General features: G+C 42.6%; 1 protein-coding gene across 1 annotated transcript in view; it reads left to right on the top strand.

Moving 5' to 3' along the window:
* The window catches only part of KITLG (KIT ligand), an 80,865-nt gene that overhangs the window by 9,844 nt on the left and 54,438 nt on the right, over positions 1-16,583 (top strand). The gene's annotated exons all lie outside the window — the stretch shown is intronic.

Raw genomic sequence — 16,583 nt, 5'->3', positions numbered from 1 at the left:
CTGACTTGATTCAAATTAAGGCCCTCATGCACCTTAGTTTGGCTGTCAACTATCTCTTCTAACTCCCCCATACACATACACCCTTGACTTAGATGAGTGCTTTTCAATGGGGAGTTGGAATTCAGTGTGGTCGATCCTTCTCTCCTCCAACATCTCCTATTGGGGGAGAATCATGAGCTCTGTATACAAATTAAATTGTTAGCTAGCTCTGCCAGAAATGGCCAGTTTGATAATAGACCTCTAGCCACATTTTGTAGAAACATCACTCTTTATGCAGGTCACTGATATTTTAATTAGAAAACTTTCTTGATGTCACCACTCAAGTTGGTAGGTGTTCCTGCTTCCATAGTAGTCCTGGCACTATACAATATGGAATTAATGGTTCTATAGAAATCTAATACTTTAAAATGCTAGCTGTAACACTCCCATTAATTTCCCTAAAATGAATGGGAAGATACCTACGTTGTTCACATGATCATATCAACTTCCTCTTGTACATACAGCCTTGTGGTAAAGAGATCCTCAACAAGGCTTGCAGTTGATCGAAAAATGAATAAACTATGGTACTTGACTGAGTATTTGATTTAAAAGCTCAGTTTAACTACATAACAGTTGCAGTTGCTTATTTGATATACTATTAATATCAGAATGGTCTACAGCTCAATCCTTTTCTCACTGAATAGAAATGAAAAGAAATCGATCTAAATTGTTTAGGTAGAAGGCAGACAAATGAGCAGCTGCTGGTCTTTCTTTTAATAGATATTCTTCAAGGGTTATATGGTACGGTAGGAGATGCTAAACCTTTTTCAGCACAGTATGTACTTTTTGTGAAGCCTGACCATGGAGAAATACAAAAGAATTGGGAAAGACATGCATTGTGTACAAAGGGTATTACTGAAAATTTGTATGAGAGCCTCATGACTCTCCTCCAATATACAATGTCAGGAAAAAATATGATCGGGTAAGTTTAATTTCATTGCCTGATCCCTCTGTTGCTATTGAAAACGAAGACTCAGCTAAACCAAAATTGCTTGTGTATGGAAAAGTCAGGAGAAAAAACTCTGGGTAAAGGTATATTGGAACCTTAGAAGCTAGCGGGAAAACAGTCCTCTGGCCTGATATTGAGATCCACTGATGGTCTACTAGAAGATTGTCATCTACTTGGAGGTCACCGCTGTTCTACTGACTTGTGTATCATATTTTCTATACATTTCAAGGCAATTTCCAGTACCCATCAGGCCCCGCAAACCCACCTCAACTCATATCATGCTTGTTAAAGAATGTCTCTGATATAAGTACTCCCTTTTGATTGTTTGGACTGGCCACTCAGGACAGTCAAGTGATGATCCACTTCTAAAAACACTCCTTCCCCGATGTCATGTACTTTACCAAGCTTCCAGTCTGGTCGATGGACCAATATGTTACTTCTGCAGGCAAGACAGTGGAGATGCAGTAGGCAGAGCCAGAGCTTTTCATCTCCATGTTGTACAAATTCCTGAATCCACCTCATCTGTGCAGATGTCATGGATAGGAATAGTTCTGGCCCAGTCTACAGCACCACTCCTGTCTTTGGCTGCAGAACTCACATCCCTATCCATCAGACTGGATACCTGATAACCGAGATGATAGTGGAGGTAGGATTTTCAGAGGAGCATCACATGCATCCTTGCAACTGTATGTGTGTGTGTGTGTGTGTGTGTGTAAATATATTTGTAACCGTCACGTCCACACACACACAGGGGGAAGGGTAGTGACCACTGCGCTCCACCCTCACCCCTGGCCCTGCCTACTGGCCTCACGAGTCCTGATGACAGGGGACAACTGGACGGCAATCAGGGGAGGGCTGGCAGCCTTAGTCCTGGGGGGCAAATCCAGTCAAGTGGCCCATTTTTAGCCCCGCCCATTATTAGAAGCCCCTCCTACATATAATAGGCCACTCCCAACACACACTGTACAGCTGACATTCTATAGTTGCGGCCTGTCTACACATCATACGGAGAGGGGAGGGTCTGTCCTGGCTGCACTGCCTGCTTATACAACAAGCTACAGCCAGGAAGCTCCTCCGCTCTCCTCCCTCCCAGATCCTGCTCAAGGCCTGTGGTTCCCCCAACATCTGCCACCCGCCCGTGGCCTGCTGCCCCCTTTCGTCGTCCTCACCCAGCTCTGAATCCTCCTTCTGCAAATGGCAGGGGGAGGAGCCAGAGCATCTCCTCTCCTACATAGGGCCCCCTACCTCTTACATCCAGTGATGTCACCTTTGTTGTAGACGTTCTCTTTCCTCATCTTCTCCATTCAGACCAGACCGCCATGATGATTTTTCTGCCATCTCCCGTCTCTGCAGAGATTAACAAACAGACATTAGTTTCCTGCCACCCCCAATACTATACTGCAGAAACAGTACCCCTGGGAATACTACTACCACACAGATAGTGCCCCCTTAAACAATTATTGGCATACAGTGCTCTAAAAAATAACTGCGCTCAGACACTCATAGTATAAAGATAATGTCCCCCAAAAATAATTGTGCTAAGCTGATACTATGCCAGGGTGCCCCCAAAGTAACAGTGCCCCCCAAAATCCCACCAATAGAAATAATTCTCTGCCAGAGCACACTTAGTAGTAATAATGCCCCTATAGTGCCCTAGTAATCATGTTCCTCATAGCCCCCCAGTAGTAGTAAAGCTCCCCATAATACCTCCTAGTAGTACTAATTTTCCCTATAATATGACAGTACATGAAATACCCCCGCTTAGTGCCTGCAGTTGAGCTAATGTCCCGATAATGTATGCCAGTATAAAATACCCCTATATAGTGCCCCAGTAAATGCACTCATACTGCTCCTCTCCCCCTTCCCCATAGTGTCCCCCATAATATGCCAGTAAAAAAATGCCCCTTAGTGCCCCCAGCAGATGCCCCTATAGTGCTCCTCTCCCCCACAATGTGCCAGTAAAAAAATTCCCCCCCTTAGTGCCACCATATGCCCCAATAGTGCCCCCAAATAATGCCCCATAGTGCCGCTCTCCCCTATAGTGCCTGCCATAATGTGCCAGTAAAAAATGCCCCCTTAGTGCTACCAAATGCCATAGTGCCCCCCATAATGTTCCAATACAAAAGGCCCCTTTAGAGCCCCCACTTCCCCATAGTGCCCCCAAATAATGCCCCTATAGTAACACCAGATGCCCCATAGTGCTGCTCTCCCCTATAGTGCCCCCCAGAATGTGCCAATAATAAAAAAAATGCCCCTTTAGAGCCCCTAGATACCCCCATAGTGCTCCTCTACCCCATGGGGCCCCCCATAATGTGCCAGCAAGAAATGCCCCCATAGTGCCAGCTCCTCCAATAGTGCCAGCTCCCCCCCCATAGTGCCATCCCCCTTATAGTGCCATCCCCCTTATAGTGCCATCCCCCCCATAGTGCCAGCCCCCCCCATAGTGCTAGCTCCCCCATAGTGCCAGCCCCCCTATAGTGCAAGCCCCCCTATAGTGCCAGATCCCCCTATAGTGCAAGCCCCCCTATAGTGCCAGATCCCCCCCCCCATAGTGCCAGATCCCCCCCCTATAGTGCCAGATCCCCCCCTATAGTGCCAGATCCCCCCCCTATAGTGCCAGCCCCCCTATAGTGCCAGCCCCCCTATAGTGCCAGCCCCCCTATAGTGCCAAATCCCCCCCCATAGTGCCAAATCCCCCCCCCCATAGTGCCAGCCCCCCGCAAAGAAGAAAAAAGAAACACTAATACTTACCTCCATCAGCAGCGATGCAAGCCTCTTCTGGCCTGTGTCCCTGCTGTGTGCTGCCGGGCTCAGGCGTCGCGATGATAATGACGTCATCGCTCTGCCTGAGCCGGCCTCTGATAGGCTGCAGGCATTAGTGCCTGCGGCCTATCAGAAGAACAGGGGAGGGACACGCCTCTCCCTCCCCTGCCCCACAGCACACACACAGCACGGCCGCAATGACATCCAGGGCCGCGCCGCCTGTGGTGGTGATCGGCGGTGCGGCCCTGAAGAAAAAAAATAAATAAAAAATAAATAATAATTTTTTTTTTTTTAAGACGGGCGGCCCAGCGGCCGTTTATTTAGGGCGGCCTGGGGGGCAATTGCCTCCCTGCCCCCCGGCCCAGCCCGCCCCTGACGGCAATCCCTAACTTAGGATATGTGCAGGGAAGACAGACAAGACAAAATACGGAACATGAACGGACCGGGTCAGAACCAAGAGAGCTACGAAGTACAACGGATTAAGCAAAGAATGGTCAGGAGAAGCCGGGGTCAAATACCAGGAGAGTAGTGAAGTACAAGAGGAGTCCTAAGAGAGTCGTCGGGTGGGAGCCGAGGTCACAATACCAGGATGGATGCGCAGTACAGGAGGAGCAGGCAGAGGATCGTCAGGGAACAGGATCAGGTAAGTATTCAGTAGTCCAACAGATAGCCAGGAACCTAGAAATTAACAGGCAACCTGTGACCAGCAGGCTGCCTGTATTTAAAGTGGGGAGTGAGGGTCATGTGACGTGGCCAGCGTCACATGACCGACAGACCAACCAGTCGAGCACCAAGTGATCAGCTCGGCGCTCAAGGCAGACTAGGAGCAGGAAGCCACCCAGCCAGCAAAGCCGCCCTGGGAATGAGGTCAAGCACAAATCCTCATTCCCAAAGCTAAGCAACAGGTCTGCGGGCAATGGGGGACCGAGTGCACCTTCGGAACCCCGTGACAATATTATAAACTTCCTTCCACAGGCAAGATATTAGTGATTTAAGGTGGGTTTTCATCCCGTTAACTTTTGCATACTGAGGGTACTTTTTTTTTTTTTTTTTGCATTTAGCTATATTTTAATCTATAATTGTATGTTTATTTAAAGTATAGGACCCAAATGCTGCTTGGGTGTATACCATAACCTAGAGAATTTTTATGAAGAGTGGGTTTTCTGAATTCTATAGTATGTGACTGAAAGGGAGCTGTGATTTGCTGTCACGGCCTATGGTGTGCTTAGTGACCTTTTCCTTCACTTGGTTGCCCGTGACTACGTTTGGTGTTGTATGCATGTTGTGGCAGTGTCTCGGCCTTCTGGCTGATCCCCAGGACATGGTTGCCACGCATGCCGTTGCCCGCGGCAACAGGTGAAGTCTGTGTATGCGTGTACTTCCCCTTTAAGTGGCCGTCTTCCCTTGCCTTGTGTTGGAAGGGATGACTTCCTTCCTAGTATGTGTGCACTGGGTGTGTCTGTGTGGGTGTGGCTACATGGGCTATTTAGCCTCAGTTGAGAGCAGATGTCTGAGAGGTACTTCAGCCATGGTTAGCTGGAGTCTTCCTCCTGGTTTATATCCCATCTGCCAGTGAGGGCCACCCTTGTGGTCATAGCCTATGTTACATGGTGCTATGAAGGTGTGTGTTTGGTCTCTTTATTTATTGCAGCTTATGGTTTCCTGGGTTTCCGTGTGATGTATGGTGTGTGCGGTGTCCCTTGTGTTGTTGTGGACAGCAGCACTTGCACATGGGTTCCAGGCTGTGTGTCTGTGGCAGGTAGGTGTGGTTCTTGTTTCACTTACCTGCCATTGCCATATGTCTGTTTATGTTTCCCCTTTCTTTATAGCTTGGCCAGTGAGACTCCTGTTCGTCCGTATCCTGGAGAAACAGGTAGACTTACCCTTCTCCTAGTCCAGGGCCACCCTGAGGGCGAGTAGGAATATTAGGTTCCGGAGTATGAGCCCTCCCACCATCAGGGTCGGCTCATACGGCTAGGAGACGGGGTCAGAATTAGGAATTGATAGGAGATGACCTGATTCCTGTCCTGGCCTTGCATCGACCATCCATCTTCTGGCATCGCACGGCTGAGGGTTTTCCCCATCCTCAGCCATGACATTTGCCTGGTACAGTATGTTATACCAGTTTTGATAGTTGTGTGGCGTGTAGAATTAAATCATTTTATAATTGACTGCCGAGCTTTCACAGCTTTGTACTGCTCACTGCTGGGATGCATGTATTGCCATGCCCAACTTGAAAGTTAAGATCCGTATCAATTCTTACATCAGTGCCAAGTGTAAGGGTAAGCAATTGCATTCTTTTGAAAGATAAATTGGCACCAGCACTGCTAGTACTCCCACACACAGATTTCAGCTGGTAGACAGCAAATGCCTTTCCCTAGAGTCATTCTCTACTTTGTAGTTGAAAGGGAAGCATCTGAAATCCGTAGAGACAAATTTGACAGCCACTATTACTCTACTTATTGCTGGCAATCTAAAGCAAGCTGAATAAATTATATAACAACTGAATTGTATTGCCATATAAATGTCAATTTAAAAGTACAACATAATTAGTTTTTTGTATTAAAATTTGTATAGCTGAATGTAGTACTGTATCACTTACTGTTGTCCCTAGAGTTGCACTTTTTCTTCTTGTAAAGAATTATTAAACCTTTGGAATGCAGTTCTTATAAACCAATGGTAGATGAGCCTCATTTCTAAGGTACTTTCCTCTAATCAATGTTGGCAACCACTCTCCCACCAACTGTTTTAACCCTTCCAAGGCATCTTATAGATGTCCTTATTATAAAGGGTTATCTCTCTTTTCTGGATCCATTCCCTCCGGCATTCAGATGTTCTTGCTTAAAGAAACTCTGGGTGGCCAATGCTGAAAAAAAACAAACCAATTTGGCCAATGTTAGTCCAAAGCGCTAAGCATTCATGTGCACGGAATGGTGACACTGTCTTGTCCAGAGCAGAAGCCATATTTTCGAGGGTCTGGATTCTGGCTAACTGAGGCTCCCAATGCACAGCCCCCATTCTATGAGGTCTTAATATGCTCAAATAGGCTTAGGTGTTTCCCATACTCCTTCCACCTGAGTGGCATGAACTTTTGTTTTGTCATTAGAAGAGAAAATAAGGAGTTAGCACCCTTCTTTTGAGGAATTGTAATGGTGGCATGAGCCAGAACATGGAGGTGAGAAGGATACATATGTCCCTGTTAGATCTGGAAGTACATTAATACTCAAACTATTTTATCATTCAAAGGGATATATAATGAAAAATCTCCAAAAGACCACTTATTTGAGAAGACCACCGCTTTATCCAGATCAGACATCCTGTGGCGGATTTTCCATTCCACCATCTATTATGCATAATGGACATCTTCCCGCTAGTGGACCTCTTTTCGATGCAATTTTAAGTGGACCTTTCAAAATGGTTTCGCTGTAATTTAGTATTGTTAAGATTATGTTGTAGTAGTTATTGTACTGTATTTCTGAAACCGACAATGGAGGTAGACATAAGGTTCCATTTTCAATGTAATATTAATAAACAGATTCACCAACCAATAAGGTGTAAGGGGAAGATCTTCTCCTGTTCAGTATTTAGAGCTGCACCTGGTTTTGGCTCAAAATCACTGATGGAAAAAACTGACTGAATACTGACATGTGAATGAGACATAATGCTTATATTACAGTGGCCAGATCAGCGCTAATGAGCATTCATATGAACACTCGTTAGTAATGATCTGGCTACATAATACAAGCAAACTCTCAGATCCAGATTTTAAGGTGGTTTTTTTTTTTTTTTTTTTTTTAAATCATTGCTTGTCGGCAGCAGATTGTTCTGTGTAATCGCGATCTGCTGCCGGCAAACTGATTCAGTATGGGGACGAGCGATGGCATTAGTGATCACTACTCCCCATACTGACGAGGAGGTCACTGCAGTGGTCTTTTCAGCTAACGAGAAGGCGATTGCCAGGAACTGATCTGCTAATGTACTATAAGCCTAAAGCCTCATTCACACGTCAGTGTTCCACAGACGTGTGCTCAACAGACAGCACACGCCCTCATTAATTTTAATGTGTTTATTCAGACATTAGTGTTCTATCACGGTCCTTGGGTCTGTGTTATTAGCACGGATGCATGCTCTATCTGGTCCGTGTTCACGGATCCATCAGGCCCACTACAGTTTATGGGTCCGTGAAAACCACGGATGCAATGCAGGATGCCATCCGTGTTGCATCCAAGTTTCACGGATCATTAGGAAGAGGTGCTTTGAAAATTATTTTTCAGCTGTGCAGGGTCTGTGCACACTGTTAGAAAAAAATGGACGCGCGGACCTAACGTGAATCTTTCACGGACAGCTTCACTGATGCATCACTGACCGTCTTCTCACGGACTTGGACATAGACGTGTGAAGTGAATGAGGCTTAACACTGGCATCACTGATAAGATAGTATCAGACTGTGCAGGAACGCCACCACAACTGGTAACACGCATCTAGACTTTAATTGCAGACTGTTGGGAATTCAATCCTAAACTTCTAGTAGAAATAATAGAGGAACGGTACAACATAGAGTTATATGAAACAGAATTATTACAAGGAGAGTGCAAATAGTTACTAAAACAGACATGTCAGGAGAGGCCCCCCCCCCCCCCCCCCTCCCTCCCGGTTCTCTTTAAAGTGACTTCAATTGTTTTCATCTGATTTACTCGTGAAATAAAACTAACATAATTTAAGTGAGAATAACATTCTTCTAACCTTTACTGAGGACTTTAGTCTAATGCTGGTGCCATTTGTGCTCTAAATCAAACTTTTGAAGTGTTAAACCCTTGCTAAATGAAGTCAGACAAACACATATGTGCTTATCTCATTGTTTTATGAGGGTGGGTTTCAATGGCACCATAAAACAACATTTTGGCCTTGCAGTCCTATTTGATGGGAGGTTTAGGTCTGTTGCAATTAGTCAGAAGACGGCCTTCTACATATATGAGCTTAATGCACGCCACAAAGGGGAAGCGAGATCTGTGAATGCAATTGAAGAATTTTTTTATTGTAGTAAATTGAGTGCTAAGCCTCCCTAAGGAATTAACCTTAAAAATTGTGAATAAGTGTGGGTTTGTGGTAACCTTAATAAGTACACTGGGAAATGTACACCCACTAGAAGACGTCTGACATTAATGGCGGTAATGACTTGTTCCAGCTGACTTCAATTAAATAGGCAGCCTTACCTTGGCTCATTTCATGTTACAAATCTCATATCTTTCTTCATCATTAGCCATCCTGGGAATAAGTGCGATGATTGAAGTAACTCCACTTAAACCATTGTACGCTCTCTTAAGTTGCACCTGTAAGAAATGTAATAAAATGTGTAACTTAAGAACAATGAAAGTTGAAAGAAAGAGGGGAAATGCGGTGTTGTCATACGACAAAGAAAACTCATTACCCGGAATGTGCACCTCGAGCAGCCACTGGGAATTACAGGTTGGGGCAGCGAGACAAAGAAGTGCACAGGGACTTGAAGGAGTTGACGTGTTTCTTGCAGAGTCTATTAGTATGCAGATCTTATGTAGGGTAGTTCTACTCAATCTAGATGTTGGAGGTGATAAGTTTGTGACTATTTACCATTTTGCTTATACTTCTTGTCATTACAATGGTCAGGAGAGGTGACCACTCCTCTCTAAAGGGCAAAAGCAACTCTATTAAACCAGGCCTTATATAGTTGATCCTGCTGATTAAAAGCATACCTTTTTGTTATGCAGATTTGATCCTTATTTCTGGAGAAAAAGGACATTTATTCCATATGCAAAGGAACTGTTAAGTGCACCAAGGGTAGGTCCAAGCTACTTTGTGCACCTATAGTTCTCCTTTTGCTTCAACCTGCTCCTTCCTTCCTTCCTTCCTTCCTTCCTTCCATCAAGAAGGAGAGGAAGGGGCTGCCAGAGGAAGCGGGAGGAGCAAGGGTGCACAGAGTAGCTTAGGCCCACCCTTGGTGCACTTAACTGCTCATTTGCAGATGGGTTAAGAGTAAAAAAAATAAATCTCTAGAATGAAGCAATCGATTTGCATAACAAACGTATTCTTTCAATCAGCCGTATAACAAGGCATTGAGCAAATATGGTTGACCCTGCTGACAGATGTTCTTAAGATCCCACAGTGTGTGCCTTTAAAATATGAAATGACGTGCATATTTTTCACTTTTGGCTAGCATATGGAAATGATCAGATTCTGCTGTGGAGATGTCTCTGACCACACAGTGAATTTTTAATTTCATAGAAAATGAGCCGCAAATATTCACTTTTGAGACAATGAGTTATGGAGATAGCACGCTATACCTCTTTATTATATGAATCAGTGGCACTCATCCAACAATCTATGAAGTAAATGTTATTATATGCAGTTTCCTTAGCATTGCTGACCCCTAATTATATGCACATTCTCACCTTTTTATTTTATCCCCAAAATCAACTTCTCATCCCCCAGTTTCACCTAGGACTGGGAAGAATCTCCCACAACCACTTCTGGCTTCATCTCCATCTCCATCTCTTTCTCTCTTTCTCTCTTTCTCTCTTTCTCTCTTTCTCTCTTTCTCTCTTTCTCTCTTTCTCTCTTTCTCTCTTTCTCTCTTTCTCTCTTTCTCTCTTTCTCTCTTTCTCTCTTTCTCTCTTTCTCTCTTTCTCTCGTCAAAAATATAAATGAAAGACACTTCTTCCTGCTGGATCCCGTTCTGGCCTTGGCTAAAATAACTGCCACAAAAACCTATGTGTGAACGTATCCTAACAGGTCACATTTTGAGATGTTCAAGTACAAAAGGATAGAATTTGTACTTGATGTTAGGATGCCATCCTGGACTGCTATGCATTGGAAGAACTTGGCGTTGGTGCCCCTTGTTTCTATATATTTTCATGTCCGACCATGATTTGTTATTCTGTTGAGCTATCTACTCACTTTGTCAGTAATACAATATTGTGAGTAGTTTTTGCCCACCCGTTGTGTTGTGCAATTTGTAACATCCCAGATGAGTTATATAATCAGGAATTGGTGGAAGGTTTGCTGATTCATTAGAACAAAGTCAAGTCATCAGCAGGAATGCATGAATTCACTGTAAAATAGTAAAACATTTTGCCAGGACTGCGGCAAAAAGGAATATTTAATATTAAAATATAACGGGTGGAATTGTGTTCTCATTGTCATTAGTTTTTAATTATCTAATTTCAAGGGAACCTTTTTAAGTATGTAAATGAGACCGCCAAACAGCTGTCAGTCGCCTTTTTCAGCTCCGTGTATCAAATAGCTGTGTTACTGAAACCATTCACATTGTTTTCATTGAACCCATCCAGATATGTGGGCTGTGTTGAAATAATACTACTAATGCAAACTCCAATTTGCATTGCATTTGCTTCAGAAAGGACAAGTGATAACATTGTTTATTCCATATTTTATTATGTGCTGGAAAGTTTTAGACAGATATTATTTAAAATTAAAAGAGGACATTAGGTGAAAAGAATCATAGTTGAAAACAAAATATATTTATTATACAATAGCCATTTAATGACCTGGAGTAAAGATGACTTTTATTTTGATTCTTAATTTTATATTTGTGTGTGTGTGTGTGTGTGTAATATATACAGTACAGACCAAAAGTTTGGACACACCTTCTCATTCAAAGAGTTTTCTTTATTTTCATGACTATGAAGGCATCAAAACTATGAATTAACACATGTGGAATTACACTCACCTAAATAATTATTAGGAACACCATACTAATACGGTGTTGGACCCCCTTTTGCCTTCAGAACTGCCTTAATTCTACGTGGCATTGATTCAACAAGGTGCTGATAGCATTCTTTAGAAATGTTGGCCCATATTAATAGGATAGCATCTTGCAGTTGATGGAGATTTGAGGGATGCACATCCAGGGCACGAAGCTCCCGTTCCACCACATCCCAAAGATGCTGTTTTGGGTTGAGATCTGGTGACTGTGGGGGCCATTTTAGTACAGTGAACTCATTGTCATGTTCAAGAAACCAATTTGAAATGATTGGAGCTTTGTGACATGGTGCATTATCCTGCTGGAAGTAGCCATCAGAGGATGGATACATGTTCTCATTCTGTTTACGACAAATTCGGACTCTACCATTTGAATGTCTCAACAGAAATCGAGAATCATCAGACCAGGCAACATTTTTCCAGTCTTCAACAGTCCAATTTTGGTGAGCTTGTGCAAATTGTAGCCTCTTTTTCCTATTTGTAGTGGAGATGAGTGGTACCCGGTGGGGTCTTCTGCTGTTGTTGTAGCCCATCCGCCTCAAGGTTGTGCGTGTTGTGGCTTCACAAATGCTTTGCTGCATACCTCGGTTGTAACGAGTGGTTATTTCAGTCAACGTTGCTCTTCTATCAGCTTGAATCAGTCGGCCCATTCTCCTCTGACCTCTAGCATCCACAAGGCATTTTTGCCCACAGGACTGCCGCATACTGGATGTTTTTCCCTTTTCACACCATTCTTTGTAAGCCCTAGAAATGGTTGTGCGTGAAAATCCCAGTAACTGATCAGATTGTGAAATACTCAGACCGCCTCGTCTGGCACCAACAACCATGCCACGCTCAAAATTGCTTAAATCGCCTTTCTTTCCCATTCTGACATTCAGTTTGGAGTTCAGGAGATTGTCTTGACCAGGAGCACCCCCCCTAAATGCATTGAAGCAACTGCCATGTGTGAATCTACAATTTTCATAGTCATGAAAATAAAGAAAACTCTTTGAATGAGAAGGTGTGTCCAAACTTTTGGTCTGTACTGTGTGTGTGTGTGTGTGTGTGTGTGTGTGTGTGTGTATGTATATATAAATTTTATTTTTTTACAAAAGTCCTCTACTCCATCATAATGAAAATCATAGTATATAGCTTTATTTTCAGATGTAGGTATGGTGCTTTTTGAAATTTGCTCTAAATCGGAGAGAATATTGTACTAATACTTCTATATCCAGGAATGCTAGAATCAGGATGTAGTCTCTATTTTATTAGGCATTAACCTGATATAAAGCAACTAGGCTTGAGCAAATCGAGCTTTGACTCATAGATCCGAAGCCGATTAGTTCGAAAACTTTGGTGTTAATGCTGTTAGAGATGAGTGAATTTCATATTTAAAAATTAGTTCACGCTTCGTTTACTGGTAAAAGCAGAATTGCATTATGGACTCCGCTACCACGGACCATAACGCAATTCTATGACGGAATGCATAACAAAATGCCTTTAGAGGCATTCCGTTATTCATTCCGTCATAATAGAAGTCTATGGCCTGCATAACGGATCCGTCCCGTTAGAGAGACTTCTATTATGATGGAATGAATAATGGAATGCCTCTAAAGGCATTTTGTTATGCATTCCGTCATAGAATTTTTTTTTTTAAATATGCAGATAGGAATACTGTAGTCATTCAGACAAAGTTTGGCTCCACTGAACCAACACACTTTAATGCTGTACGGAAACAGCATTAACACTGAAGTTTTTTAAAGAATCGACTATGGTCCGAAGGTCGATTTTAATTAAATCTTTAAAAAAAACATCACTCCGAGTTGACAGGCCTCTTTCCCATTATTATCCATGTGCATCTATTTTAAGATTGAAAAACAGCAGCCATGATTTTCCAACGATAGTGGCATACTTACCCACAGGCTGTCATATGCAACTCAGCTTCTTTAACATCAGGAGAGTTAAGTTGATAAACCAGACACACCCGATGAACAGGTGTGATGCTGTCTCTGGAGCCATCTTTATTTTTTTCAATTTTTGGACAATGCTTTAATCATCACTATCATACTGTAGTTTATCCCTCTATGCAATTAGTGTATTTGATATTCTAATCCAGTGCTATAAGGAGAGGAATAAATCAGTGAGACAGATATTACTCACCATATCCTAGGGAGGACATATAAACTCTTCTGGTGTGGCTCTGGGTAGATTCAAACCCAAGGCCCAATGAAGTAGTTGTTTGTGTGTCCTTGACTTTACTAGTTCATGGAGAATAGATATAAAGCATCCGTATAAGTGTTTTTCAATTTGTGCCAAGCACTGCTAAAAGCTTCTGGGCTGAACAATTTATCTTACAAGTCCAGCAGACTTCAAGATACACATGTATTTTTGAGAACTTGGCTGTACACGCATTCAAGTAACTATATTTCAAAAAAATCTAATGTCCTACCCATCAATCTATGGATAAAAGATGAATTGCATTAGTCTTTCACGCTCGCGTTTTGGCTTTCTGTTTGCGAGATCCGTTTGCATTCTGATTGGAAAAGGATCCGCTCAGAATGCATCAGTTCAGTCTCCATTCCGCTTTGGAGACCGACACCAAAACGCTGCTTGCTGCATTTTGGTGTCTGTCTGATGAAACTGAGCCAAGCGTTTTCACGAACACAATCTGGCACAATAGAAAACTGATCCGTCCTCCATTGACTTTCAATGGTGTTTAAGACTGATCCGTCTTGGCTATGTTAAAGATAATACAAACGGATCCTCACAAAATGCGAGTGTGAAAGTAGCCTTAGATAACCTTACTTCAGAATTGCCATGAGAGAAACATGTAAGCTACAGTCTGCATGCAGACTTATGGAAAACTCAGTATGGATTCCATTTAGTAAGTCAAATAACCGCTTGAAAATCACATTAGAAAACTGTAACCTAAGGACTCCTTTACACCTGTGTAAGAACATATGGATCAAGAATGGATGCAAAATACGGATCACTTTTTTTTATTTATTCAAATCCATACACTATGCAAATATGGCTCATAGGTTTTTCAAATCCATTAGAACATGTTGCAGATTGGCAAGGGTGCAGCGAGTCGGACCCCTCCACCAATCAGCTGTTTGAAGAGGCTACAACACTTTGAGCACTGTGGCCTCCTCACAGCTTACCGAGCACAGTACCATGCAGTACATTATATAGTGGTTGTGCCTGGTATTGTAGCTCAGGACCATTCACTTGAATGGGACTGAACAGTGACTAGGCCATGTGACCAATAAATGTGATGTCGGTGGCCTCGGACCCCCCCCCCCTCCTGATTTGATATTGATGACCTCCTGAAGACAGGTCATTGATATCAAACTACTAGAAAACCCCTTCTCTGCTGAGAGAGGATCAATTAAATTTACAGGCCCAAAATCCAAGGCTGTACCACTGAGAGATTCTGATGAAATCAGTCAGTTCTTATTTCAGTCAGGGTCAGTGTGGTTATTGAGGGATTATGTGGATTCAAATAACCGTAATAGCAATATATGCATCTAAGCTCACTTGAAAAGTGGCAAATATCAATGAGTATTTATGGGTGAACATTGACGTCACTGGAGATTTGAATCCATAATGTCACTGTCTGACAGAAATGAGGAAACTATCTCTAAACCCATCTCTCAGCATAGCCATAATATTCTTAAGAAAGCTTTTTTTATATATTTATATTATGTACAGGCCTTTATTTTGGTAGGCCTCCTCTAACTTGTGTTGTATAGCATAGTGGTTTTGTAACCGTTTTATTAAAATAATTATTTTTTTTTATATTCTAGTAAAATAATGTTTAAAAATGTAGTCTTCGTTCACATCTGTTTTCGGCACTCTGTATTTCTTCTCTGTCGATGGAGCATAAAAACAAGCCAGAGATGGATCCATCAAATGTTGGACATTGATGACTATAAAGAGGTTTATCAGGTTTTCATCATAGTTTGATAAGTTAAAGTGGCTGTGTCACTTCAGAAAATAGCATTTATCATATAGAGGAAGTTAATACAAGGCACTTACTAATGTATTGTGATTGTTCATATTGCCTCCTTTGTTGGCTTGATCCATTTTTCCATCACATTATACACTGCTCATATCCAGGGTTAACGACCACCCTGCAATCCAGCAATGGTGGCCATGCTTGCACACTATGAAAAAGTGCATGCCTGTGGAGATTCCCATGGTAGTGGCCACCATAGAGGCCAGCACCCTTTCCTATAGTTTGCAAACACAGCCATCACTGCTGGATTAAAGGGTGGTCATAACCATGGAAACGAGCAGTGTATAATGTGATGGAAAAATGAATCCAGCCAGCAAAGGAACATGGACAATCACCTAAGTGCCTTGTGTTTAACTTTATCTACATAATAAATACCACTTGCTGAAGTCACAAAATCCCTCTAAGTGTACTTTCACACTTGGGTTGCTGGATTCCGGCAAGCAGTTCCGTCGCCGGATCTATTCGGCAATCTGTATGCAAACGGACCGCATTTGTAGAAGGATCGGGATGCGGATCCGTCTAAAAAATGCATTGCAATACCAAATCCGTCTCTCTGGTTGTCATCTGGAAAAACCGATCCGGTATTTAGCTTTTTCACATTTTTAAAGGTCTGCGCAGACCGCAAAACCGGATCCGTTTTGCCAAAACACTTGGGGCTGGATCCGGCATTAATGAAATTCAATGTAAAATAATGCCGCATCCGGTATTCCAGCAAGTGTTCCGGAATTTTGGACACAGAAAATACAGAAAATTTCTCCATCCAGAAACCGTACAGTGACTGAACTGAAGACATCCTGATGCATACTGAACGTATTGCTCTCCATTCAGAATGCATTAGGATAAAACTGAACTTTTTTTTTTTTTCGGGTATTGAGCCCCTAGGACGGAACTCAATACCGAAAAAGTTTAACGCAAGTGTGAAAGTACCCTTACTGAAAAAGATTAATGCATGCTGCAGTATATTGTCTGGCATTTTTAACAAAATCTGAAGCTCCATTAGATGTTGACAATGCTTTGTGCCTACCTTTTTAGAATTAATAAAGTACTTTATCTACTATGTCATCAGAAAAACAAGTGCCT

This window comes from Bufo bufo, chromosome 1, assembly GCF_905171765.1.
Source record: "Bufo bufo chromosome 1, aBufBuf1.1, whole genome shotgun sequence".
Classification (NCBI taxonomy): domain Eukaryota; kingdom Metazoa; phylum Chordata; class Amphibia; order Anura; family Bufonidae; genus Bufo; species Bufo bufo.
The sequence above is the reverse complement of the archived record's forward strand: the minus strand, read 5'-3'. Positions and strand labels throughout refer to the sequence as shown.